The sequence below is a fragment of the Felis catus genome, chromosome X (genome assembly GCF_018350175.1).
Source record: "Felis catus isolate Fca126 chromosome X, F.catus_Fca126_mat1.0, whole genome shotgun sequence".
Taxonomy (NCBI): domain Eukaryota; kingdom Metazoa; phylum Chordata; class Mammalia; order Carnivora; family Felidae; genus Felis; species Felis catus.
Window position 1 is genome coordinate 52,003,071 of NC_058386.1, and position 26,448 is coordinate 52,029,518.

General features: G+C 48.1%; 1 long non-coding RNA gene across 1 annotated transcript; it reads right to left on the bottom strand.

Moving 5' to 3' along the window:
* Positions 1–2,667: 2,667 nt before the first annotated feature.
* Positions 2,668–24,792, bottom strand: LOC111558757. Its single transcript, XR_002739894.2, has 2 exons — positions 24,496–24,792; positions 2,668–4,973 (listed from the first exon to the last, which is right to left on the bottom strand). It is a non-coding gene; the product is annotated as an uncharacterized LOC111558757 (long non-coding RNA).
* Positions 24,793–26,448: the final 1,656 nt, after the last annotated feature.

Consider the following 26,448-nt stretch of genomic DNA (forward strand, 5'->3'; position numbering starts at 1 on the left):
TACAGCTTCCCAAGGAGGATCCTGAGGCCAAAGCTAAGCTTAGCACACACCCTAGGCCAACCGTTGAACCCAAAGACAAAGCATGACTCACATCCTACCATGCAACCTCAACTCAGACCCCTGGGGAGAACCCTCCCTTGCTGGGGTTTCAGCCCCTGGAGCCTCCTGGGACCTAACAAGAACCCTAGCCAGGGCTCTGGCCCTAAGGGGACCCACCATAGACGTCTGCAAAGAGAACAGATTTGGGTTCAATGACCAATGGGGAATACCTCAGCATGGAAGCCAGACATTTTGCCATGGCATTTCCATGGCTAGGTTGGAGCTATAGGAAGGGACCCCAAGACCTTGCCTAACTCTGGCCCATGCAATCTTCTGGTGCCTGATTCAAACACTAAACCCGACCCACACCTGACCATGTGCCCTCAACTCAGATGTCCAGGCAGATCACTGCACCGTTGGTTGTGCTCCTGGCACTTCCTGGGAGCCAACCCTAACCCTTGCTGAAGTTCTGCTTCCCAGGGGGCCCACCTCCTAAGTCTGAGAAAAGAACAGACTTGGGGCCCATGATGGGCACTGAAATATTCAGCAAGGAACCCTGCAGTGCAGTTCACCACAGGATTTCAAGGGCCTGAATGGCACTTCAAAGGGGATCCGGGGCCAAAACCTATACCTGGAACACCCAGTTGGCCATCCACTGCATCCTAATTCTATGCCCATCCAACACCCTAACAGGAACCCTCAACTCAACCCCCCTGGGCAAACCACTGGACAGTGTCGGTTCCACCCCTTAAGCCTCCCAGTACCTAACCCTAACCCTAGCCACGGCTTTTCCCTATGGGGGCCCAATTGCTAGGTCTGAGAACAGAATGGATTTGCGGTCCATACCAGTGTGGGATTATTCAGCATGGAACTTGAATATTTCATGTAATTTCCAAAGCAGGGATGGAGCTGCCCAAGGGGGGACACTGTGGCTAAAACCTAAGCTTGGCCCACACACTTTGCCAGCCCTTGAACACAAAGACTAAGCCTGACCTGCACACTACAATGCTCCCTAAACTCAGCCTTCCGGGGAGACTACAACACTGCTTGGGGTTCCATCCCTGTCACCTCATGGGACCTGGCCCTAACCCTAGTCAGGGCTCTGGCCCTAAGGGGGCCCACCATGGAGGTCTGATAAAAGAACAGATTTGGGCCCAGTGACCAACATGGGATTATCTTAGCATGGAAGTCAGAATTTTGCCATGACATTTCCACGGCAAGAATGGAGATGAGGGAGGGGATCTTGAGACTTTGCCTAACCTTGGCCCACAGAATCTTCTGCCTCCTGAATCCAAACCCTAAGCCTGAACCCCAACTGCCTGTGCGCCCTCAACTGAGCCATCCAGGCAGATCATGGCACTGTCGGTGATTGTGCCTCTAGCAATTCCAGGGAGCCAACCCTAACCCTAGCCACGGCTCTGCTTCTAAGGGGGCCCACCTCCTAGGTCTGACAAAAGAACATTCTTGGGGCACAGGATGGGTGCTGAAATATTCGGCAAGGAACCCCGCAGTTGACCAGGAGATTTCCGGCCTGAATCGAGCTTCAGAAGGGGCTCTGGGGCCCAAACCTAGACCTGTAACCCACAATTGGCCATCCGCTGTACCAAAAACCCTATGCCTGCCTCACACCATAACGGGTGCCCTTAAGTCAGCCCTCTGGGGAGATCACTGGACTGGTGTCAGTTCTGCCCTTGAAACATCCCTGTACCTAGCCCTAACCCTACCCAAGGCTCTTTCCCTTTGGAGACTCAATTCCTAGGACTGAGATCAGAACAGATTTGGGGCCCTCTCCAAACCCAGGGTGTGTGAAGGTGCCCAGGGGGAATGCTTGTGGGTAGGCTAAGCCAGAGGTTGGGGGTGGATTCTGCCTCCTGTGTGGGACAAAAGGAAGGGAAGAGCGGGGCCTCCTTCCTCAATATCCCCCTTGCCCATTTGAATGCACAGCTTTGATTCACCTTGTAGTCATCCTCTCCCCTTGCTGCTTTCCTAACTTGGTCTCAGTTCACACACAGCGACCCTGTGTCTGTCCCCTACACCAACCAAGGTCCCCACTGTGGAGGTGAGTTTCCAAGCCTTTCTTGAGCCAGTGCAGGGCTCTCAGAGTCTGATATCCCAGAGGACAGCTAGCCCCATGGTCCCTGAGCCCTTGGTGCTGGGCTGGCTACAGTACTGTGGGAATGGGTAACCACATGGACCCCGGCCACTAATGGATGGAGCTACCCTCATTCAGAAAAATAGTCTGTGCATGTGAAGCATGCTCCATGACCTAATCGTCTCACAAAAAGCCTTTTGAATAAATAGTGCACCAAGGTCTCATTCCCACCCCTTGATCATCACATGGAAGCACATTCTTCATATCTCAGACCCACTGCTGCCCCTGTCGACGGATATGATGGGCAGAAGCACACCAGAGGCCAAAGTTCCCATCTATTTTTTAAGGGGACCCTTAAAAAACCCCTTTCTCACAGGGTTCCAAAGGGCATCCTTTGGAGCGCTCCTGTAGCCAAAGCCTCCAAAAACTTCTTGTGATTCCTGAGCAAGCAGGCTTGCAAATATATTGTGCTATTCAGGTTCTTCTAAACATGATCCAATTCTCATCCTTAATGAAGAACTCCGGCCCTCGATGTATCTAGTTTCATGACATTGCTTTATTATCCATCAAGGTTCGTCTCGGGTTCCATACAAATTCATTCTTTCTGAGTACTATCTCCGACTTGCAGATCTCCAAGGGTGACCAGCCCTTGTGATTGTGTAACAGATGGAGCCAAAGGGGCTCTGGCATTTTGGTTTCAGGACTAGATGGAAATCCAGAGTCCTAGGGCATCATAAGGAGTACAGCCAAGAACTGTTTTTGTGGATTCTGTGCCAGACATATTAGTGTGGGGGCTGGCCTCCTTTTGGGCCTAGGAGAAATGAAGGTAAACATCTCCATTCCACATGGATCGCATTCCCATTGGATGGAAATATTGAACGCACTTTGGTCCTGGCTGCAGCTATTCCCTACCCCTTACTGTTTCTGACTCCCTCTTCATTCACCCTTAAGAGCCATGGAGCCGGCATTCACTCAGCAGACACCCAGGGATGGGCGTCGGGTTCCCACTCAGTCCTGTGCTCAGTAACAGCCATGGGCATCGGATACCTCAAAGGAGCATAGCCCTCCTATCCCTGAGCTTGGGGCTTGGTTGTTTGTAGCAAGGGGTTGGGGAGGGGTGTCAGCTCGCATTCTTGCTCTGCCTAATTGAGGCACCTTCCTTCTGAAAAGCAGACAGTTCATACAGGAGCAGTAGGCTCCAGAAGGTGGTCAGCACAGAAAGAGCCCTTTACAGGTAGAATGCACCAATGCCCTCTCCACACTTTGGAGCCACAGCTGGGGGCACCTCCCAGCTACAGCACTGTCACTGCTCACTCCATTCAATCATGGGAAAAGCAAAAAAGCAGACAAAGTTCCAGGGCTCTCTAGGTCCTTCTGAAGGAAGAAGGCAGGCCTGTTGGTGACAGGGCTCCCAGATGGAGGATCTAGAGGGAGATTTTGCCTGAGCCCTCTGGTGTTTCTTCTTCTTCCCACAGCCAGCCACGTTTCTGGGAGCTGGTGCTGGGCACTCCCTTCTCCATAGAATTCCCCTTCCAAGTTCTAAAGAGCTCTGGTCCTCCCTATCCACCGTGACACATCTTTGCTCTCTTGTACAAACAAGGTTCTTCCCACAATCTGTTCAGAGTCAGCCGTATCCTGTGCCTTCCACCTGGGAGTCTCATCCAGTCCTTGTGGTTGGGGGACAAATTTTGCCACAGGGCTCCTTCTTTGTTAAGTCACTGGGTTTCAGAAGTATGCGGCCATTCAGGGACTGAGGACATTTGAAGGATCCCAGCAGAGGATGTTTGGTGTGTAGGCTGGGCCAGAGATTTGGGAAGGGAGCTACTCCCTCTTTCTGGGCCCAGGGCAAATGAAGCAAGACATTCTCTTTTGAAATGGATCCCCATTACCACTGGAAATGTTGAGCTATGGCCTTCTTAGTTCCCATTTCCTTCCCCTTGCTGTGTTTCTGACCATTTGTTTTTCCCTTTAGGAGCCAAGGAGCCATCATTCACTCAGCTGGCACCCCTGAGTAGGCCGCAAACTCCCCCTTTGCTCCTGTGCTAGTGATGGCTATCAGGCTCTGTTATACCAAAGGGAAGAAGGCCTTTAGCCCCTGGGAACTTGGTGGTTGGCCTGCTGTGCTATGGAAGGTGAAGGGGAGCCAGCTTGCCTCACTGACCCAGATGACTGAGTTGCCTTCATTCTGAGAAGCAGGCAGTTTGCATATGGGCTGTGTGAACCAGGAGGCGGTCAGCATTGCAAGAGCCCTTGCCAGGAATGAGAGAACCAAGTCCTTGTTGCAGATTCCTGAGCCAGAGCCATCAGATCCCAGTAGCTCCAGATCCAACACTGCTGCCTCCTTCAACTGATGGGAAAAGTGGCAGGGATAGACCAATCCAGAAATCACTGGCTTCTAAAGAATGAATTCAGGCTTCTTGTTCCCAGGGCTCTCAGTTGTAGTCCTTCAGAGAGCTCCCTTGACCTAAGCCCACAGGCCTTTCTTATTCCAGATACAACCTGGTTGATAGACTGCGCTGGGTACTTCATTCTCAGCTTTCTCCAAATCTCATGTGTGATGAAGAACTCTGGCAGTGTGTGTCTCCATTGGCACCCGTTAGCCCTTTTGATGAAAGAGGGTTTGCATGGCAGCTTTTCTGAGACAGTGTCTCAGAGTACTATCCTCTTGTTTCAGCTTGGGTATTTGGTGGTGTACCAGTGATGGTGATAGAGGTGTTGTATTGGGTCCTTCTCAATTTGGTTTCAGAATGACGTGGCCCTCCCCAAACCAGGGTGTGTGAGGGCGTCCAGGGAGAATGCGTGTGGGTAGGCCAAGCCAGAAGTTGGGGGTGGATACCGTCTCCTGCGTGGGACAAAAGGAAGGTATGGTCAAGGCCTCCTTCCGTGTTTTCCCCCATGCCCCTTTGAATGCACAGCTTTGACTCCCCTTGTAGTCATTCCTCTCCCATTGCAGCTTTCCTAACTTGGTCTCAGTTCACACACTGAGACCATGTGACTGTCCCATATACAAGCAAGTTACAAGGATTGGAAGCGAGTTTCCAGTCAGTTCCTAAGCCAGTCAAAGGCTCTCAGTGTCTGATATACCGGAGGACAATTGACCCTCATGTCCCTGAGCTCTTGTTGCTTGGTCGAGTATTATTGCAATATTAAATAATTTCTCTTTGGAAACAAGGTCTCCCTGGAATCATTTCAGAGCCCTTGTCTCGAGTCATAATCTTTACTATTAACCTGAGAGTGTGGTACAGTCCTGGTGATTGTGCAGTAAGTTTGGACGCAGGCACCCTGAAATTTGGGTTTCAGAATTTGTTGACATCACCAGGTCTAGAGTATGTGCAGGTGCCTAGTGGAGGATGCTTGTGTGTAGGGTAAGCCAGAGGTTTTAGAAACGGAGCTCACCTCCTGTCTGAATCAAGAGTTGATTAAGAAAGGTATATTTTTTGCCAACAGATGCTATTCCCTTTGGAGATGCAGAACATTGGCACTGCTGGTACTCATGCACATCCCATTGCTGCTTTTCTAGCTAGGTCTCAGTTTGGGTTCCAGGGGCCACGGCCATACAAATGGTGCTGGTTTCCCAGTCAGTTACCGAGGAAATTGAAGGTATACGCGTCTAATATCCTAGAGGAAATCTGGCCCTTTTTCTCCCTGTGCATATGATGTTGCTTAGCTGGCTAGGGTATGCACGCGCATGGGTATCCAGTTGGCCCCCCTCCCCTCACTAATGGAGGTCCCTTCATTTTGAACAACAGCAGGTTTTCATGTGGGCAGGATGCTCCAGGATCTGAGCAGCACAGAAATTATCTTTGGATGGAATCCTGAGCCAAATCCTGCTTCCAAACACTTGCCCATCAGCCAGGACATCCCTGCTACAGCTGTATCACTACTGCCCCTTTGCCCTGATAGCAAGGGCAGGACACATACCCAGAGCCAGGGCTGTAGCTCTGATCCTGAAGGAAAAATCTGGGCAGGTTTCTTGCTGACAGGGCTTTCAGGTGGAACTCACAGATGGCACCGTTTGTCAAAGCCCACAGGTGTTTCTCCATCCTGAGTCAGTCAGCAAGTTGGGGAAGGTTGTGCTAGTCATGTCACATCATTATCCCTGATACAGAACTCTGGCCCTCCCTCTATCCATTTTAACCCCTTTTCTCTATTTTAAGTCTGAGCCCTCCCTGGGGTCCATTCCATGTGATTGTCTTACAGTCAAACACTGGACTCTCCACTGAGGATTTTGGTCTAGTCGTTGTGACTATGGCACATGTTTGGCAAAAGAGCCCCTAACTCTTCAGGAGGATAGTTTGCCCTGTATGTTTGTTAATCTCTGCATGAGTCTTGCAGAACACAGGTTTCTGACCAAGTAGGCCTGTGTTTTTGTTTTTGTTTTGCCATGGACAGATCTAGTTTCAGGGGTTTGGTGTAATAGTTCTGCTGGTTTGGTGGATGAGAAATTACACCAAATCCATTGTCCTATGTTCACTTTTCTAATGATGAGTGAGGCTGGACGTTCATTGCTTACAGCCATTTCCAAAACGTAGCCACTCTTCTCAGTTCGGGGGTGAACCAGCTGAAAACACTCTCATGGACTTCCCCAGGGGACACAGACAGTGATCCATGTCCAGCAAGTAAACTTCACTTTTGTTTTGCCGTGAACAGATCTCTGATCCTCTCAGGTTTTCAAGAATCTTGAAAAGACAAAAATAACTTTGAAATGGAAAGTTGTTACAGTATCTTAATGATGCTCAGGGCAAGATCCATATATTTAAATCCAGTGCATATTATTGATATGTGAATAGACAAGGCAACCCTTCTTTTGTACCTCCCCCTGTATTTCTTCCTGGCATATTAAACACCGACCAGCACCTTGACTCAGTACATCCTTATTATAGTTTAGTCCTGGCTTTGTTCAATGCATCACATTATGCATCTCCATTTCATGTCAGGGTACACATGTGAGAGCACTGTCATACTCGAAACATGCACTGGGAGAAGTAAACTGGTAAGGAGGCAAACACAAGGTACTGCTCTAATGGGTTCCACCCTATCTGCCAGTCCCTGCCTTCTGCCACTGTCTTTGGGGATGTTGTGGTCCTAATCCTTCCAGCTAGAACTGTCTCTGTTGCTACTGTTGAGTACGCTGAAGGAGAACATCACTGCACAGACCAATGCCATGGTTGCCACACCGTGACCACAGAATGGCTTCGTTTGGCCACTGAGGCTTCTATGGCACTGTCTGATGCACAGGGCTGTTCATGCCTTACCACCAGACCAATAAATCTCCTGTGGTGGTGACCTGCACCCACCACCGATTCCTGTGGTCCCACTTGCCCCTTTGTACCCCAGATGGAAGGTAAATCTACATTTGACTAACTGCAAGTACTGCCATTAGCAGAGGATGGGCTGCCTTGCTTGGGTCCTACTTCCACCATGTACAGGCTTTGGTGAAAATCTATCCCTGGGCATAGGCTGCATGAGTGACAGCTCCAAGGCTCCTAAGTCTAAATGGGGACATAGTTAGACATAGAGCTATGGGAAGGGATGGTCATTAAGGAGGGCCAAAGTTCAATTTCTTTTTTTTTTTTTTTTTAATTTTTTTTTCAACGTTTATTTATTTTGGGGACAGAGAGAGAGCATGAACGGGGGAGGGGCAGAGAGAGAGGGAGACACAGAATCGGAAACAGGCTCCAGGCTCTGAGCCATCATCAGCCCAGAGCCCGACGCAGGGCTCGAACTCCCGGACCGCGAGACCGTGACCTGGCTGAAGTCGGACGCTTAACCGACTGCACCACCCAGGCGCCCCCATAAGAAGCACTTATTATCCGTGTGTGCCCAACACCTTGCTGGGCGCAATGGTAAAGAAGAAAGATGGGCAGATTCCCTTCTCGTTCTCAAGCTGCTCGCAACCTAGCCTGACGGATACAAGATGGCAACCCTTCCCCTGCCCACCATGTAAAAGACTGACGTTGTTCTGGATTCTGTCCTCTACTTTTCGTGCTCTATTTCACTTGCTCTCCCTGGGTCATCTCATCCGCACCCATGACTTCAACTACCCATCACACCTCCCTCCCAAATCACCACACCAGAGCCATTTCTTCCAACTGCTTTCCTCTCGAATGTTCATGCTTCCGTGTAATTCATCAGCAAATTTTGTTAGCTTTGCCTCTTGGATACAGGCAGGATCGTACCGTTTTTCACCACATCCCTCCCTACGACCCTTGTTGAAGGCACTATCGTCCCTGGTCTGCATTACTGCAATAGGCCTAGCAAACCAGGCTCACTATCTGATTACCTTTGCCTGCTCCGTATTCATTTCCCTTTCTTTTGGTAATAGAAACTTGAGTTACCTTCGGTGAATGTGACCATCGGGGTTCCAGGAAAATGTTCATCTGAGATGCATTTGGCAACGGTTAAGCACAAAGGTACGGGCAGGGTTGAGGGAATCAAGAAGGAATGGAGAGCCATTACCACCCCGAGGCCAAGAGAAGAAAGATTTCAACGTAACTAGAGCAGAGATCTGTATGAGACTGGACACAAGCCTCAGGAGATGTATATGCAGCCACGACGCAGCAACTTGGGAGGGAAGGGGCCTCTGGATTAATACCCTCACTTCATCTTCTTCCAACCCCTCTGATCTCCTACTCATGTCTTCTACTGGAAAAATTCACATGGAAGCCGGAGGATAAGGGACCCACTGAAGCACTCCATGCAGGTCGGCCTCCTGAGATCCAAATCGGGAAGAAAGGAGTCGAGACGTACATCATCTGAAGGCACCAACAGAAAATACCTCACACACGAAGCTACGTCTCCTCAATTCTCAGTCTGTGAGACTTGAGAGCCGCCCACCTCGCTGCAGCTCCAGAAGGGAGCATGTGACCCAGGCCTGTGACCCCAGGCCCCTTCTCAAGAGAGCGGTTTACTGAGTTGCCAATAACCCGAGTGAGAAGGACAAGAGGCAGTCCCAGAACTTTCGTGGACAGCCGTGAGGAAAAGAGACTCGTTCTGTTGGTGAGGGTGCGATTTGAAGTTGTAAGCAGGGGCGCCTGGGTGGCGCAGTCGGTTAAGCGTCCGACTTCAGCCAGGTCACGATCTCGGGGTCTGTGAGTTCGAGCCCCGCGTTGGGCTCTGGGCTGATGGCTCGGAGCCTGGAGCCTGTTTCCAAATCTGTGTCTCCCTCTCTCTCTGCCCCTCCCCCGTTCATGCTCTGTCTCTCTCTGTCCCAAAAATAAACAAACATTGAAAAAAAAATTAAAAAAAAAAAAAAGTTGTAAGCAGCCAGCCATTCTGCCGTCTCATGGAGAAAGGCAGCCTGAGAATGAAAAGTCAACACAAAGGACAACAGTCAGGAAGTCCCAAAGTTCAATTTCAAATGGAAATGGGATCAATCTTGAAAGGAGCCCTGTAACTTCACGTGCCCTCAGCCAAGAAAGGAGGCCAGCTATCTTCCCAGTCCTCTGGCCCAACCTAAGTACAATTGTTCTAACCTGGGCTCTTCAAATGCTCTAGGCCTCTGAATGCCTGCATGGTTTAGACACCAACTTGCCAGGGGCCCTGTGTCCAAACCTATTGCATGATCACCAGGATGGGACTAGGATCCCCAGCTGATCACCAAGGATATTCCTCTGGGAGAATATATTGGATGGACCCCAGAAAGGACCTAGCATGAAAATAGAAAAGGGGGGAAAATAGATCCACGGAGGGCCAGAGTTCCTCATTAGGGATGAGAATGGGATGATGTGGAGAATGAAGTGACTAGTGCTATCTCCTAAAAACTGGCTGTCTCAAGAATAAGAAAGACCTGTGGGCTTTGGTGAAGGGAGTCCTCTGCAGGCTACACCCAGTTGCCCTGTCAGCAAGGGGCCTACATTCTTCCTTAAGAATGGGAGGGAAAGCTCTGGCTTTGCGTCTGTTTCTTGCCCTTTTCCGTTAGTAGACAGTGGTGGCAGTGATTCAGCTGTGTCAGTTTGGGGCTCTCAGCTGATGGTCAAGTAGTGAGAACCCTGCCTGGGCACAGTATTCCCGTCAAAGTCCCTTTGTGCACTGACCAGGGCCTGGAGCAGAGTGCACATGTATGACTCATCTACTCTGTAGGATGAAGGCACCTTTGTCAGCCAGGGGAGAGAGGCCAGCTGGCTACCCATCCCTGAAATGACCCTATCTGACTAAGCACCAAGCTCCAGGGATAGAGGGGCCTGCCTTCCTCTGGGACACCAGACACTGAGGGCTGGCCATTTGGTCAGGAATTGACTGGGAACTCCACAACTATGTATGGACATGGGCTGTGTACCTGACACAGACCCATGGACCCTGGAATGTTCTAGTTTTAAACAGTACATTCTTCTGAGGCTCTTGCTCTGAATGGCTCCCAGGTAGTACCTAGTTTGAAAAAAAGAACAGTAAAATACAAATAGGTACCCAGAGTACCAAAGTTCCTCATTATAGGAGAAAATGGGCTAAAGTTAGAATTAAGTGCCTACTCCTATCTCCTGGAAGGATGGCTGTTTGGGGAGTAAGAAACACCAGAGGGCTGGTGTAAAACCTCCACTGGCTACACCTGAGAGTGCAATTCTACAGGAGGTCTGTGTTCTTCCTTCAGAAGCCGAGGGAAACCTGGATTTGGTGGTTTTTCCTGTCCTTCTCATCAGGAAATAGATGCAACATTTGATTCAGAGGCAAGGGGTTCCTACTCCCAGCTGGTGATCAAGTGTGTGGAACATGATGTGGTGGTTCTTGAAAGAGCCCTTTCTGTGCTGACCGGGTCCTGAAGTATAGTGTGCCTATGACAATCATGTTTGACACAGAATGAATGCATGTCTACCCTTCACTGCACTTACCAGAGCTGGCCTAGCACCAAGCAATGGAGATCAAGAAGGTCCTCATTCATTTGAATAAAGTTACTGTTTGCTCTCACAGAGCACAGGACCAGAGAGGAAGATTAGCACCAATCTTTGCGCTTTTCTTGTGTGAAGTGAGTGAAAACCCTGAATGTGACCCAAGACTTAGCAAATAGCAAGTTGGTGGGAATGGCTACAAGGGAGACCAAGGCTCTACATTACAGATGGGAATGGGATAATGCTGGGCACACAAATCTACCTCATTTCTCCTAACTGCATGAGTAAGGCCAGTCCCTACTCTACCCTCAGGGACCACCTCCAGGTATCCATACATGACTTACTCGGCAATTTCATATGCCCTAGGCCTCTCATTGTGAACACAGTTCTAATGGGAAGTTACAAGGGATCCTGTTGCCAACCTATGCCAGAGTCCCCAGGAATCAGCGAGAACCCCCCATTTAAAGTAGAGGAGTTTTCTCTGAGACACTGACTCTAAATAGACTCTGGTGAGATCCTAATTGTAAAAAAAAAAAAAAAAAAAAAAAAGCAAAAGGTTGGAAATAAATAGAAGGCTAAAGTGCTTCATTACAAAGGAGAGCAGGATGAAGCTGAGAAGGATGTGCCTAGCACAATCTCCTAAGAAGCTATCTGTTGTCTATAGTAAGAAACACCTGTGGGCAGGGGCAACAGGAATTGCCTACACCTGGGTGCTCAGTTATCATCAGGTCTGCACTTTTCTTTCAGAAAGAAGGCGGCTCCTGACCTTTGCTCCTTTGTATGCCCTACCCCTCAGGGCATAGAAAGGGAGTGATTCAGTGGTAGCAGGTTAGTGTTCCACTGGTACTTTAGGTATTGTAAACAAGTCATGGTGCAGTATTCCTTGTAAGGGCTTTTTTGTGGCTGAATTTTCCTGCAGAATACTCTGCAGACCTGATCCATCTGCCTTTTAAAATGAAGACATTTCAATTAGTTAGGGGAGTGAGGTATGCTGGCTACCCATCACAGACATTACCATGGCCACTCAAGCAACATGCGCTCATGGACAGGAGGGTCGTTCTTCTTTGGGATAAAAGAACCAATTGCTTTCAGGACCAGATTTGTTCATCACAAATCTTGGATGTTGGCTGTGTGGCTTACAGACCAATTCCTCCTGGTTGTGACTCATGACATACTTTTGAAAACAGAAAATGATTGGCAAGGGCTAGAAGGAAGGCCAAGGTTCTACATTATAGAGATTAGGATAAATCTGGGAATAAAATGTCTAACATAGTTTCTCCTTCAAACAGAAGTGAGGCCAGATCCCTCCCCAAACCCTGGCATTTGCCTACACATGGACACTCTGCTGGGAACCTTCAAGGGTCCTATGCCTCACATTGTCAAAATAGTTCTGAAAGGCAAATAATGAGGGGTTTCTTGTCCCAACCTATGCTACAGACATAAGAACTTGACCAGATTCTGCAACTTAAAAGAAAGAACATTTCTCTGAGCCACTGGCTCTGAATGGCACCCAGGGAGAACTACTTTGCAAAAAGAAAACGGGTATTCATTGAACTGGAAATGGGGAAGGTCAAAGTGCTTCATTCTAGATGAAAATGGGGTAAAGATTAGAAAGAAGTGTCTATAATGACAATTTCCTGGCAAGGTCCAGTCTAAGGAGTAAGAAACAACTGTGGGCAGAGACCAACAAAACCTCTAAAGTGAAACCTCCTGAAATCCCAGTCTGCAAAAGGTCTGCATATTTCCTTCTGAAGCAGAGGGAGAAATTCTGGCCTTGGCTCTTTTTCCTGCCCTTCCCATCAGGGGATAGAGGCATCAGTGATTCAGGAGTTGGGTCCATGCTCCAGGCTGCTGCTCAAGAGTGTGAAACCATTCTTGTGGTGCATTAGGTTTTGAATGGCCACTTTCTGCACTTCCTAGGGCCTGGGAACATACCTCGTATCTGTGGATCAATTGTTCTTCAGACTCTTAGGCCAAGAACTAAGTGCTCCCTGACAGCAGGGCAATCTTTCCTGGGGGTCTTCAGAAAGTAATTAATATTGGTTAAAACAGAAGCAGAGTGAGAACTCACCACCAATCCCTGGGAGCTCACTGTGTAATTGACAGTCTCACTGCTCCACCCAGCCTGCAAACCAAGTCCTAGTTAGTAAATGGCAATGGGATGGGAATGTCTCTATGGACACCCAACATTTAATTTTAGATGAGAATGGAAGAAATCTGAGAGTGAAACATCTTGCTCCATTTGCCCTTGCCCAGAAGTGAGGCCAGCTGTCTCCCAACACCTTTGGCCCTACCAACATACATATATTCTGTGCTGAGTACTTTCCAGTGATCTATATCTAATGTGTTCAATACAGATCTGGAAGGAAAGTTGCAAGGCTTCTATGGCCCATGCTATTCTGTTGTCACAAGAACTCATCCAGAATCCCCAAATAAAATCAGAGGGAATTGCTCTAAACCATGGGCCCTGTTGGCCCATGGCAGATTCAAGTTTTAAAAAGAGTAAAAGGGAGCGCCTGGGTGGCTCATTTGGTTAAACGTCTGACTCTTGGTTTTGGCTCATGTCATGATCTCGCAGTTCGTGAGTTTGTGTTCCATGTCGGGCTTTGTGCTGACAGCTCGGAGCCTGGAGCCTGCTTTGGATTTTGTGTCTTCCTCTCTCTTGGCCCTTTCCCCACTCTCACTCTGTCTCTGTTTCTCTCTCAAAATTAAATAAATATGTAAAAAAATATATATAAAAAATAAAAATAAAAAGAGAAAAAGATGTTGTTATAGGGTGGCTCAGTCAGTTAAGCATCCGATGTTGACTCAGGTCATGATCTCATGGATTGCAAGCTCAAGCCCCACATCAGGTTCTCTGCTGGCAGTGCAGAGCCTGCTTTGGATCATCTGTCCCTCTATCTCTGCACCTGCACTCTCTTGCGCGCGCGTGCTCTCTCTCTCAAAAATAAAAATAAACATTAAAAAAGAGTAAAAGGATGGAAATAGACACACTGAGGGACTGTGTTCCTATGAGGGATGAGAATAGGATAAGTCTGAGGATGAAATGACTAGTACAATCTCCTGGCGAGCTGACTCTCTCAGGGATAAGAAACATATATAGGAGAGTGCAAAGAGAAACATCCATCGTTTACAGTGGGAGTCCTCATGGCAAGATGCCTGTATTCTTAGTTGAGAAAGAGAGGGAAAGCTTCTGGAGTTCATCCTTTTCCCTTCTCATCCTATCAGTGAATAGAAGCAGCAGTGATTCAAGGGTAGTGAGTTTGTGCTCACGTGTTTAGAACTGGGCTGTGATGCGGTAGTTCTTGAATGGTCTCTTTCTGTGCTAAGCAGGTCCTCAAGAATACTGTGCCTGGGTGAACCTACTGCTGTTCAGAGTGAAAGCAACTTTAATGGCAAGGGAGGGAGACAAGTTGGCTAGCCATCATTTTTTTTTTTTATCAGCCATCCAAACACCAAGTACTCCCAGAAGGCAATCTTTCCTTTGGGATATCAGAAACTGCTCTTGGTTAGCACAGACCAGAGTCAGAGTTCATTAGGAATGGCTAAGCACTCACTATGAGGGTGGCAGTCTCATTGTCCTTGCCTGGAACCCAAGATATAGTTACCAATACAGCCAGGGAAATAGAATGGCTACACACAGGGCCAATGGTTTTCATTTCAGCAGAGAATGAGATCAAGCCAAGAAGGAAATATCTAGGTCCACATTCTTGTTCCAGAATTGAGGATAGCTCCCTCCCAATATCGGTGACCCTGACCACACATGGGCATTCCTGCTGGGCACCCTGAAATGCTCTGGGCTTATCTTTGTCAACATAGTACTGAAAGACAATTTTTGAGGGATCCTGTGGCCCAGCGTATCCCACAGTGACAAGAACATGGCCAGCCTCCCTGGATAAAAGTAGAGAAAATGGCTCTGACACACTGTGCCTGAATGAACAGGGAGAACTTAGCTTGAAAAAGAGCAATAGGGTGGAGGAGAATACAGAGGAGGCCAAAGTTGTTTATTAAGAGAAGAGACTGGTATACAGAAAAAAAAAAATAAGGGACTAACACAATATACTGGCAAGATGGTCGTCTCAGGAGTAAGAACAATGTGTGGGCTAGGACAAAGGGAAACCTCCTGCATTGTTCCCTCAGAAGGAGAGGGAAAGTTTCTGGCACTGGATTTTTTTTTTTTTTTTTTGCCCTGTCTTTTGAGGCAGTCATGATGCATAGTTAGCAGGTTCTGGCTTGTTGTGACCCTCAAGTATTTGGAACGTGGCTCTGTTGCACTGGTCCTTGAATGGGCTGTTTCTGCACATTCTTCAGGTCCTGAAGAATACTACATATGGCTGAACTGTCTGCTCTTCAAAATGAAGACATCTGTAGCAGCCGGTGGTTGGAGTTCTGCTGTCTATTACTATGTCAACTCCAGTCTTTCAAGCACTAAGTCGTCAGTGACAGGAGGTCAATGGATCCTTTGGTGTATCAGAAACTGAATGATTTCAGTTAGCATGGTAGAAGAGTGGGAGCTTTCCACCAATCCCTGGTTTTTCGCTGATTTATTGACAGGCCCACTGTGCATAGTGAGAACCATGATTATAATTACACAAACAGCAAGGGAAGGGGTGCCTGGGGAGGCTAAGTTGGTTAAGTGGCCCACTCTTGATGTCGGCCTAGGTCGTTATCTCACTGTCATGAGGTCAAGCCCCACATCAGACTTTGTGCTTATAGTCTGGATCCTGTTTCAGATCCCCTGTCTCCCTCTTTCTGCCCTTAACCCACTCATTCTCTCTCTCTCCCTCTCTCTCTTACTTAAAAAAAGAAATGTTTAAAAAAGTAAACAAAAATAAAGAAAACCAGCAAGGGAATGGGAATGGACACATTGAAGGCCAAAGTTCTTCCTTTCCTATGATAGTGGGATCAAACTGAGAATACAGTTACTAGCATAATCTATTTGAAACTGGCTGTCTTCAGAATAAGAAACACCACTGAACAGGGGAAAGGAAAAAAACACCACTGGTTTTAGCTGGAAGCCCATTCCAGAGGAAACCTTCATATGAAATTCAAATGAGAATGGGATAAAACTGAAAATGTACTGTATAGCTCAGTGTTTTCTTGTTCCATAAACAGGACTGTTTTTCTCCAAACTCTTATAGGCCTTTCTACATGCAAACATTCCATGATGGGCATGTTCAAATGCCCTAGGTTTCCTCATGTGCACATAGTTCTAAAACACAAGTTGTAAGAGGTGTCATAGCCCAATGTATTCCATAGTCCAGACAACTTGACCCAAGTCCTCAGTTAAAATGAGAGTGAATTGGTCTTAAAAAGTGGCCCCAAATGCCTACCAGAGTAAACCTAGTTTGACAAAAAAGATCACAAATGGACATGGGTACACAGAGGCCCAAAGTTCCTTCTTGCATAGGAGAATGGGGTAAAGCAAATAATAAAGTGACTAGCATAATCTGAAGAGTAAGAAACACCAGTGGTGTGGACCACAAGAAATGTCCATTTACTACACCAGATGCCCCTCCTACAATAAAATGTTCATCCAGAACTTTTTGATCCAGAAATTCTTCTGGCCATTGCTTTTTCTCCTGCCCTTTCCATTAAATAGAGATGCAATATTTCTTCAGCAATTCACGGTCAGTCTCCCTGCTGACCTTTAAGTGTTTGGAACCTGACTCTGGTGCAGGAGTCCCTGACTGGGCTCTTTCTACACTGACCCGTATCTGGGAGCAAACTGCCCATGTGAGAGCTTTCTGCTTTTCAGAATGAAGGCAGCTCAATGAGTCCAGTGAGTGTCAATCAGGGTAAATATCACCATGCCACCTGCAGCCTGTCAAGCACCACATTTTCAGTAAAAAGAGAGCAATTTTCCCTTTGGGATATCAGAAACTGATTGGTCTTGTCTGGCACAATCAGTGAGGGGGAGCTCTCAATTAATACCTGAGTGTTTTTTATGTTAGTGACAACTCCATTTCTCCTGAGTGTGACCCAAGACCTCGTTAGAAATTCCGCAAGGGGATGGGAACATATGGAGGGCCAGAGTTCTTTATGTTAAGAGAGATATGGGATATAACTTAGAACGTGGTGTCTCACTTCATTTTCCCTTGCTGCAGGATTGAGGCTGGCTCCATTGCACTCCTCTGTTCCTGCCTACTGCAAATATTCTGTGCTGGGGTCCTTCCAATGCCCTGTGTCTTTTGTGACCATAGTAAGGCTGAAAAGCAAGCCCTGTGGGTGGGCCCATGTTGCCCAACTACTGTCCAAGTTGTGAGAATATGGCCTGACTCCCCACTTGGCACAAGAGGACATCGCTCTTACATTTTGGCCCAGAATCCCCAAAGTGAATGCCTAAGTAGAAAAAGTGTAAGGGGATGGGTATGGAGACATCAGTGGCCCAAGTTCCTCACTGCAGATGAGGACAGCATAAAGCTGAGAATGAAATGAGTAGCTAAGGTTCTTCTGGCCCCACAGGGAGGCCAGTTCCCTCCCAACTCCTCTGGACTTGGGCTATGGGCAGAAATTCTGTTCTGGGCACCCTCCAATGCCTTAGGCCTCCCATTGTCAGCATAGTTAGGAAAGGCAAGTCTCAAGGGGCCCCATTGTGCAACCTATACGTAAGATGAGTGCAACAAGACTGTCCAGTTAAAAGCTGAGGAGATCTCTCTTGGACGCTGGCTGGGAAAGTTTCACAGGACAAAAGGGTAAAATGATGGAATTGGATACATGGGGTGGAAAATTCTCCTTATCAAATGAGAATGGGATAAATCTAAGAATAAAGTGACCAGTGAACTCTTTTGGCAAGCTGGCTGTCTTGGGTATCAGAATCTCGCCTTGGCTGGGGGAGAGGAAATCTCCAATGTCTACGCTGGCAACCAGTCTTCCAAGAATTCTTCATTTGGGACTTAAGAAAGGAATGAGAAGCTTCTGGCACTGAGTGGATTTTTTACCCTGAACCTACAGTGGATACAGTCACCAGTGGTTTTGGTGTAATGGGTTTTGACAGTTGTGTGTTTGGAATCATGCTCTGTGGAAGTATTCCTTGAATAGGCAATACAGTGGCCAGTTCTGGGAGCTAAATGCCCATCTAGGAACCATTTGCTTTTCCATATGAAGTTATCTGAAGCAGCCAGGGGAGGGAGGCAAACTGGGTTACAATCACTGTGCCTACTCCCATCACTGCTAAGCCCCACAATCTCAGTAACAGATAGTTAATCTTTGTGGAAATCAGAAACTGACTGATCTAGGCTAGCATAGGAATGGAGTGGGAGCTGGCCACCAATCCCTGGGCATTCGCTGTGTGAATGAAAGCCCTATCACATTTCAGTGTGACTCAAGACCTCCTTAGAAATACAGGTCAGGGATCAAAATGGATACATGATGGGTCAAAGGACTTCATTTCAGCAGAGAATGAGATAAAACTGAGAAGAAAGTGATTATCTCTGTTGCTATTCTCACCAGAAGTCAGGCTGCTTCATCCAAATTTTCTGTTTTTTCCTGTACATCAACATTTTGTCTGGCAACCTTCAAATTCCCTATGTCTTTTTATTGTCAAAATTTTTCTAAAAGGCAAGTCCCAAGGAGCTTTTTGCCCAAATTATGCCAGAGTTAGGATACCTTGGCCAAGGTTCCCAACTAAAACGGCCCTCCTTACTGGCAGGCAAACCAGCAGACCAAGGCCCTTAGGTCTGGCCTTGATTTCCCCAGAGTGAGGACTTACTTAAAAAAAGAATAAGGGGATGGGAATGGATACATAGAAAACCAAAGACTTCATCAGATTAGAATGGGTAATTCTGGGAATAAAGAGAATAGCAAAATCTCCTGGCAAGCTCCCTGTTTTCTGGAGGAACAAACACACATCAGCTGGGTAAATGGGAAGCATCCATCTGCTTGATGAAGGAGAAGGCAAGCTAAGGGCCAAACACAAGCAAGAATTACCTGCCCACACCCCCAGAAAGGATGTGTATAACAGTTACAGAAACTCATCTGGATCACCCAACAGAAGAACCAAGCAGCACTCAGAGATCTTGGAATGCAGGAGGTTTATTTTACACCAGTGGGCTCAGAGGAGATAATTCTCCAGAGGTCTGAGCCCAGGGCATCAACAGAGGGGACAATTTATAGTCTGTTAGTTCTGCATTCCTCATTAGTAGTAATTTGGCACCTGCAGCAAGCAGGGTGGGAAGAAAAACCTGGAAGGGGAGTCTTTAGGCAAGGACAGGAATTCCTTTATCAGTCCTGTCAGCCCTCTTATAACAGATTTTTCCCTATCATTCCCCCATTTGATGCCCCTTTAAACAGACCTATACTGTATTAGAGGGCATCATCTTCATTTATTATAGCTGGTTCTTTTTCTTAGTTCCCTGACTTTGGTTGTGACTACTCCTGACTGGTTTACAAAGTAACAGCATTCTTTTCCAAGGAAGATGCAGGTGCCCCCTTTCTCAGCAGTGAGGAGGTCAAATGCCCATCTGTTCTAGAGGGCAACTCCTGCCAGGGAACTTATTTGGCTCTGTAAGGACACTAGGGAGTTGGCCACTCATTAGTCCCACAGAAGAGCCTATGTCTCCTATGCCAGTCCCTATTCCTGTGGCTATTCCTGCCCCTAGGTGGATGGGTAGTAACACCGCTCAGTTAGCCAGGCCTTAAGGTTGAAGGTTATTCTAAGCACCAACTTTTATCCTGAGAATCATTTAATCTCTTTTTCCTGAAGCTTGAGGCACATATATCAGTGTAAACACTTCCCCAAAATGGCATTGGCAACCTCCTTACTGGCAGGCAAACCAGCAGACAAAAAGAGGTTACAACACATTTAAGCTTTTAAACACCCCAGATTCTTCCACTGAAAGTGTCCCACTTTTACAAATGGGGCCCATATTAGAGGAAATCAATACAAACAAAATATCCTATCCATAAAAGGAAGGTACATGTGGACAGGAACCTCTCACTGTTTCTCCAGCTTTTTGGAGCAACCTCTGCCAACCTGATGGCAAGGAGTAAAGACAGTCTTTTTTTTTCTTTTCTTTTCTTTTTTTTTTTTTTTTTAATCATATCGGCAATTTCTCAAGCTTCTGCCATGAGTAGACTGGTCAGCTTCCAGGGTGTGGCTGGAGCAGGGCTGAAGATTGGACTTAGGTCAGTCTTCCAAGTCTGGGGCTCCTCAGATTTGGCTCTCTTGACTCTGGAGTGGTAGCCCATGGAGTGATACCTGTGTGAGGCCCAGTCTCCTGTGGTTTGAGAGGGTCTTTTTTAGACATTCAGTCTGCCCCACAGCACAAAGTACAGGCTTACATCCTGGTCCCCTTCATGGGTGATGATGGTGCCAGCTTTGGCATGATGGGGCAAGACCCAGCTGTTCAAGAGGAAGTGGTCACTGGGTCCCCTGCAGGTCCAGATAGTGGGACCCCAGTAGGATCAGGTGGCTGGCCATGAGTCTTCCTTGGCTTCTTGGTGGCTGAGGTGCTGACCACCAGCTTGGAACCACACACGGGGCTGGTGCGGTCCAGGAGGCCGGGGCTGGGGAAGAGGTGCAGGGGCTGGATCTCATGGCTGAAGGCCAGAAAGGTGTCCCACTGCAACCTCACCATGATGATCTGCACCACCTGCACCAAGCTCTCAGGGTACTTGGTGAACACGGCAGAGAAGGTCTCCACTGGCAGTTGCAGCACTGTAGACTCTCAGGCTGCCTGGGCAGACACAATGCCCTGGGGGTGCTGGTGGCTGGTGATGATGCCCAAGATGTTCAGGAAGCTCTTGATACTGTCCCCAGGGACCACTTCCTTCACCACACACTTCTTCCCATCAGGCCCTGGCAGACAGAGCTCCAGTAGCCCATCCTGCACCACACAGATACTGGCATCCAGCTGGCCTGGCTAGAAGACATAGTCACCCTGGCTGAGCTGCTGGAAGACCATGTGTCAGCAGAGTTCCAGGAAGAGCAGCTTCTCGAAGTGGCCCAGCACCTGGACATTCTTGAGCATGTAGAGAACCTCGGAGGGCAGGTGCGAGTTAGCCAGGTCATTCTCATCAAGTCAGCTTCAGCACCGTGGGCAGGGGCTCCTTCCATTACAGTGTTGGTACCTCTTTTTGAATGTGCAGGATCTTAAATACCTGGAGCCATCCAGGGCTGGAGTTTTCTGCACTTTCAGTCTGCATACCTGCAGTAGGGTGGATACAGCTATGACCAGCACCATGACTCCAGACCCAATCATCATGCCCAGCACCTCCTTGTTTGGCTGCTTTGTCTGCCAGATGATTTCCTCATGCTGTAGGGTTGTCTCCATTCTGGTGTCCTTTGCGGTGTAGAATTGTAACTTCTTTTGGAAACCAGACAGCCTCGAGGAGCTTTCTTCCCCGCTGTGGTGAGGCCCCTCTCTTTGTAGATTGCCCCATGTATGTGTACAGTAACAGAGGTGTCCTGGGAGTCGTTTGACTCGCTTGTCTTTGCTAATGGTGAGGGCTTGCATTAAGGGATGTCACTGCATACCCTACCTTTTGAATGCCCCCCATGATGAAACTTCTACCATCACTGAACAAGGTGAGGACTGAGTTCTGTCCAACCTGGTCATGCAGATCTGGACAGCTTGCAAATACTTTATCGTTCACGTCATAACAGTCATGATCTGGTTTCCCTTTCTCAGAAGGTAGGAAAGTTGCAAGGTTCAGCGTCTGCACTGTTTTAAGAGTGACCAGCAGATTTTCACAGAGAAGCCCCTGGTGTTGTGCTAGCCAAGAGTTGGAGAGGCATGAGAATTTCTTATCATGGACAAAAAGATTCCACACTGAAACAATCTGTGGCCAGCCACAACCTGCTGGGAAGGACCCTCAAGGACACACAGTGGTACATCGACCTTATCACCTGAAATCTGAGAGAAGTAAGCCCCCCACCAACCTACCACACCACTGCCTATCATCTCTCCTCCTCCCCCAGGATGAGCCCACTTCTGGCTCTGCAGATATTGGCAGCAAGGGGTGACAATCCCTGGGCCTCTGCAGCCTTCCTTTTTCACCCAGGGCTGAGACCTTCCACCTCTCCCAGGCTGAGACACAGCAAAGTTCTCTTAAATGAACACCAGAACATAAATCCACTCCACCATCAAGAGTCACCTCAGGGCACAGCCTCAGCCCCCTCCTTGGGGCTTCTGAAACACACGTCTCTCTGACCCAAGCAGGTACTGAGATATGACTTCACAGAACGAATCAACCTCTCAGCCCTCCATATCACTGTGCTCCTGTGGGCGGAGAGACATCAACACCCCTGGCTGTAGTTGGAGATGTAGGAAAATGCAGGAGCCAGGGGCAGGGGTAAAAAACAGAAGTGGCTGTACCACATTTTCTGAAATTCACTTTAAAAGGCTTTTGCATATTCTGCAGGCCAAGGGCTGATGCCTGCCCTGAGGCAGGCTTTATCTCTAGGAAGGCGACTTTGGCCTCTGTCCAGGCAGGGTGTTCTCAGTCTGGCCCTACCAAGAGATTATAGAGTGGTCTTGCTATTGGTGAAAATCTGGGAATCCAGATTCAGCAGAATCCCACAGCCCCCAGGAATTCTCGTAGCCCCCTCTCAGTTTCGGGCTAGGTTAGGGAGGTGATAACCTTTTTCTCTGGCTTCAGTGCTCTCTTTCCATTAGACTCGATACCCTGAGTCTGACAGGAGTTGGAGGAGGACCCTTATGCCCTCTGTACTCTTGGGTATTGTTGGCAAATAGGAAGTCATTGACATGCTGGAAAAGGGTGTGGCCTCCCTCAGAAAGCCGGCAAGGCCTCCGGCCAGTGTCTCCCCAAAAAGGGCAGGTGAGTTTTTAAACCCCTGTGGGAGGTGGGTCCAAGTCAGTTGCATTTGACACCCTGTATCTGGTTTGGTCCATTCAAAGGCAAACAAGGGTTGGGTTGGGGGGTCAAGCAGAGGCAGAAGAAGGAATCCTTTGAGTCTAGACAGGTAAACCAGCTGGCAGAGCCTGGGATCTAGCTGAGGAGGGTGTACGGGTTCGGGACCACCAAGTGTAAGACTTGAACTGGTCAGTACCCTCCTCCCGGCTTCCTGACTGGCAAGAATGGGTGTTCCAGGGTGACTGGCACTCAACCATCATGCCTGATTTCTTGAATGCCTGCCCTTGCCTCTTGTGGAAGGGGGCATTTCCTCTGTATCTGCAGTTGAGCCCCTGGGATTAACTCTACAGTGACAGGGGCCTTGTAATCTCTTACCGTGTGGCTCCTGAATTCACATAAAACTCAAATAGTTTGGCCCCCTGCTTTTATTTTGATCGTGGGTTCATGGGTGCCAAGAAGAAGTGAGCCTGGCCCCCCTCAATCTGAATCTATTCCTGCTTTAATGTCCTTTCTCCTTGCAGCAGGCACATTGTTTTCTTACTAACAAGGTTTTGGGCCTCCCCCCTTTTGGCGGCTGGACCTTCCCTGTCCTTTTGTCATGTCTCTCTTGTGCCTCAAGGTCAAACAGGGTGTAAGCCTTGCATAGTATCTCATAATAATCTCAGGGGGATTTCCCTTGAGCTGGGCATATCCATGGGCTTCTTTGCCCCTACTCAGATCCCCCAGAAGAGAGCCTCTTGGTACCAGCTGTGGACCAGCATCTGGAGAGTGCCTGCGCTTGGCAGAGGGTACAATCTGGCCACTGGTGTGGGAAGAGAGAATCTGCCATGCCCAGAGGTGGTGGAGAGACCAAAGGTGGCAGAGTATCGGGAACCAGGAGGTTCATATGGCAGGGGCAAGATTGGTTCTTCCTCCGGTTCACCGGCGAGGATTTTTGGAGGTCAGGACTTATATAGGAACTGATAAGGGTAACCTGGGTCTCTGGCGACAACATGCCAGATGTAGCGGACCGTTGGGACATCCAAGGTTCCCTCTGTGGGCCCTCCTACACCAAAAGTGGGCCATTCTAACTCACATAAGGTCCTTAACTTGCCAGGGGTTATCTTAATTCCATAGTCTCCCCGAAACCCCTTCTTTGTTCTGTCCCAATCCCATAATGTTCCCGTGAGGCAGAGTCACAAAGACAGACAGAGGGTTAGGGGTGCCCCTTCTAATGAGGAGACCAGTCAGATGCCCATCTGGCTGTGTCCCGAATGAACTTAGGTGACGCCTAGCTGTAGCAGTCTCAGCTTTGTGACTTACAATCGGAAACAATTCCAATGCCACCATAAACTGTATGCAATTCACCACGGAATCGCAGATGGGCCCACTCAGACACCGTGGACTTTTGGGGACATTAAGGGTGTCCTCCCATTGAGCCACAGAATCAAACTCAGCAGGCAAGCCAAGCTGAATTGTACATTCACACTCACATACGCACCAGAGGTTATTACATTCCTCCCACAGAATTTCTACAGATGAGACCACTGAGGTCTCTGGGGAGTGATCGGGTCCCCCTTCCACCACTATGGGTGGGCTGATGAGGTGCCGCACCAGATTTCCTATCAGACCACTGAGGTCTCCAGGGAGTGATTGGGTCCCCCTTCTACCACTATGGGTGGGCGGGACAGGACAGAATTGGGTCCCGAGCCTTACCAGTATCCAACGTCGGGTCCAGATACTCACCTGCCAAGTATCCTTGAGTCCACCAGGAACGGTGGAGTGGGGCTGGCGTGAGGCAACCGAGTGGGAGACAGCCAAAATTCAGGCAGGGCTAGCCTTCCCCGTTGCGATTCCTCATCTCGTCACCGCCTTGCCGGTTTCCCAAACCGGTGGCAACAATGGGCCAGCACAGTTGGGTTTCCCGGTCAAGGAACCAAATGTTACGTAAACTGGTCTGGATCACTTGGCAGAAGAACCAAGGGGCACTCAGAGATCTTGGAAGGCAGAAGGTTTATTTTCTACTGGTCGGCTCAGAGGAGATAGTTCTCTAGAGGTCTGAGCCCAGAGCATCAACAGAGGGGACAATTTATAGCCTGTAACTTCTGCATTCCTCATTAGTAGTAATTTGGTGCCTGCAGCAAGCAGGGCGGGAAGAAGAACCTGGAATGGGAGTCTTCAGGCAGGGACTGGAATTCCCTTGTCAGTCCTTTTCTGCTAACTCGTAACAGATTTTTCCCTATCATGACATTCCTCAGACACTCCTGGCTGTTCAAGGACAAAGGAAAGGACAGAAAACAAGTGGTTAAGCTGATAGAGCCTCCATCAATTGACAAGTATCTTGGTAAATAACAAGAAAAAGACAGGAGCCTTTCTCTCCAGAAACCTATGAACTCCTTTTCCTGGAGCCCCTCCATAGTGATGTGAGGAACAAAGGCAAGAAAGAAATGACAGATAAAACTGAATTTCCTGGGGCCCCTGGGTGGCTGAGTCCCTGAAGCCTCCAACTTTGGCTCAGGTCATCATCTCACAGTTCCTGAGTTCCAGCCCAATGTGGGGCTCTGCGCTGACAGCTCAGAGCCTGGAATCTGCTTCAGATTCTGTCTCCCTCTCTGCCCCTCTCCTGGCACATATTCTCTCTCTCTCTCTCTCTCTCTCTCTCTCTCTTTCTGTCTCACTCTCTCCTCTTCTGTCTCAAAAAATACACGTTAAAAAAATTAAAATTTAATTTCCTTGTCACCACTGACAAACATTTGAAGCTGGCAGAGTAAAATGCTTCTCAGGAACTCCCTATTGCCTTAATGTTAATATTTTGCTAGAGGTGAAAAGCAACCTTAGCTTGACAATAGCTAGGCCTCCAGTAATCTTTGAGTCTTTAGCATATGAAAGTGCTTGTCACTTGCCATTTGACTTTACCTTCCCCAAGCCCATATTATATAACCAGTCATTCTTCACATTATTAATAACAATAACAACAGTAGCAATAATAATAATAATAATAATAAAATAAACCCCAAACACACTGAGAACCAGAGTTCTTCACCTCAGGTGAAAATGGAATGACCTTTGACAAGAACACCATTTCCTAGGAATTTGGTGTCAGCAGAGTAATAGGGAAACACCTGGCGGTTTGGGATGAAAGAAAGCACCAGTCACAAGAACATGATTCCTGAGCTAGATAGGGCAGGAAGGCTTCTGGCACTCATGATCTAACTGAATGTTGGCTTCGTGGTGCTGTCTGGCAGTTGTTATAGGTTGCAATCGCTTATGAACTCCGGACAGCAAAAACAGGATCAAAACAAATTTATTACAGCCAGGCCAGACAGGAAAATACAACAGGTCCCAAAAGTCTGGCCCTGAACAAGCTTTGGGAATGTCTTATATAGGCTGTATTGACCACTCGAGTTGCAAAGGGTGGCAGTTTGAAAGGGCGAGCACCAAGTACACAGTCCTGAAGAATTTTAAAATATAACTTGTTGACTCTAGCTAGTTAAGAGCTGAATCATTAGTCTTCAATCTAGTTCGAACAGAATGCAGTGCCCGAGAATAGGGAAGGGTGATTACACCAAGCAGGTTTACAGAAGCTCAAACAAGCAGTTAAGATGAAGTTCTATTTCTTAGTAACTCAGCAAATGTGGCTTAAAGCAGAACTAACATCTAGGGAACAGAAACTGCACTCCTAGGAAAGCCCAAAATAAA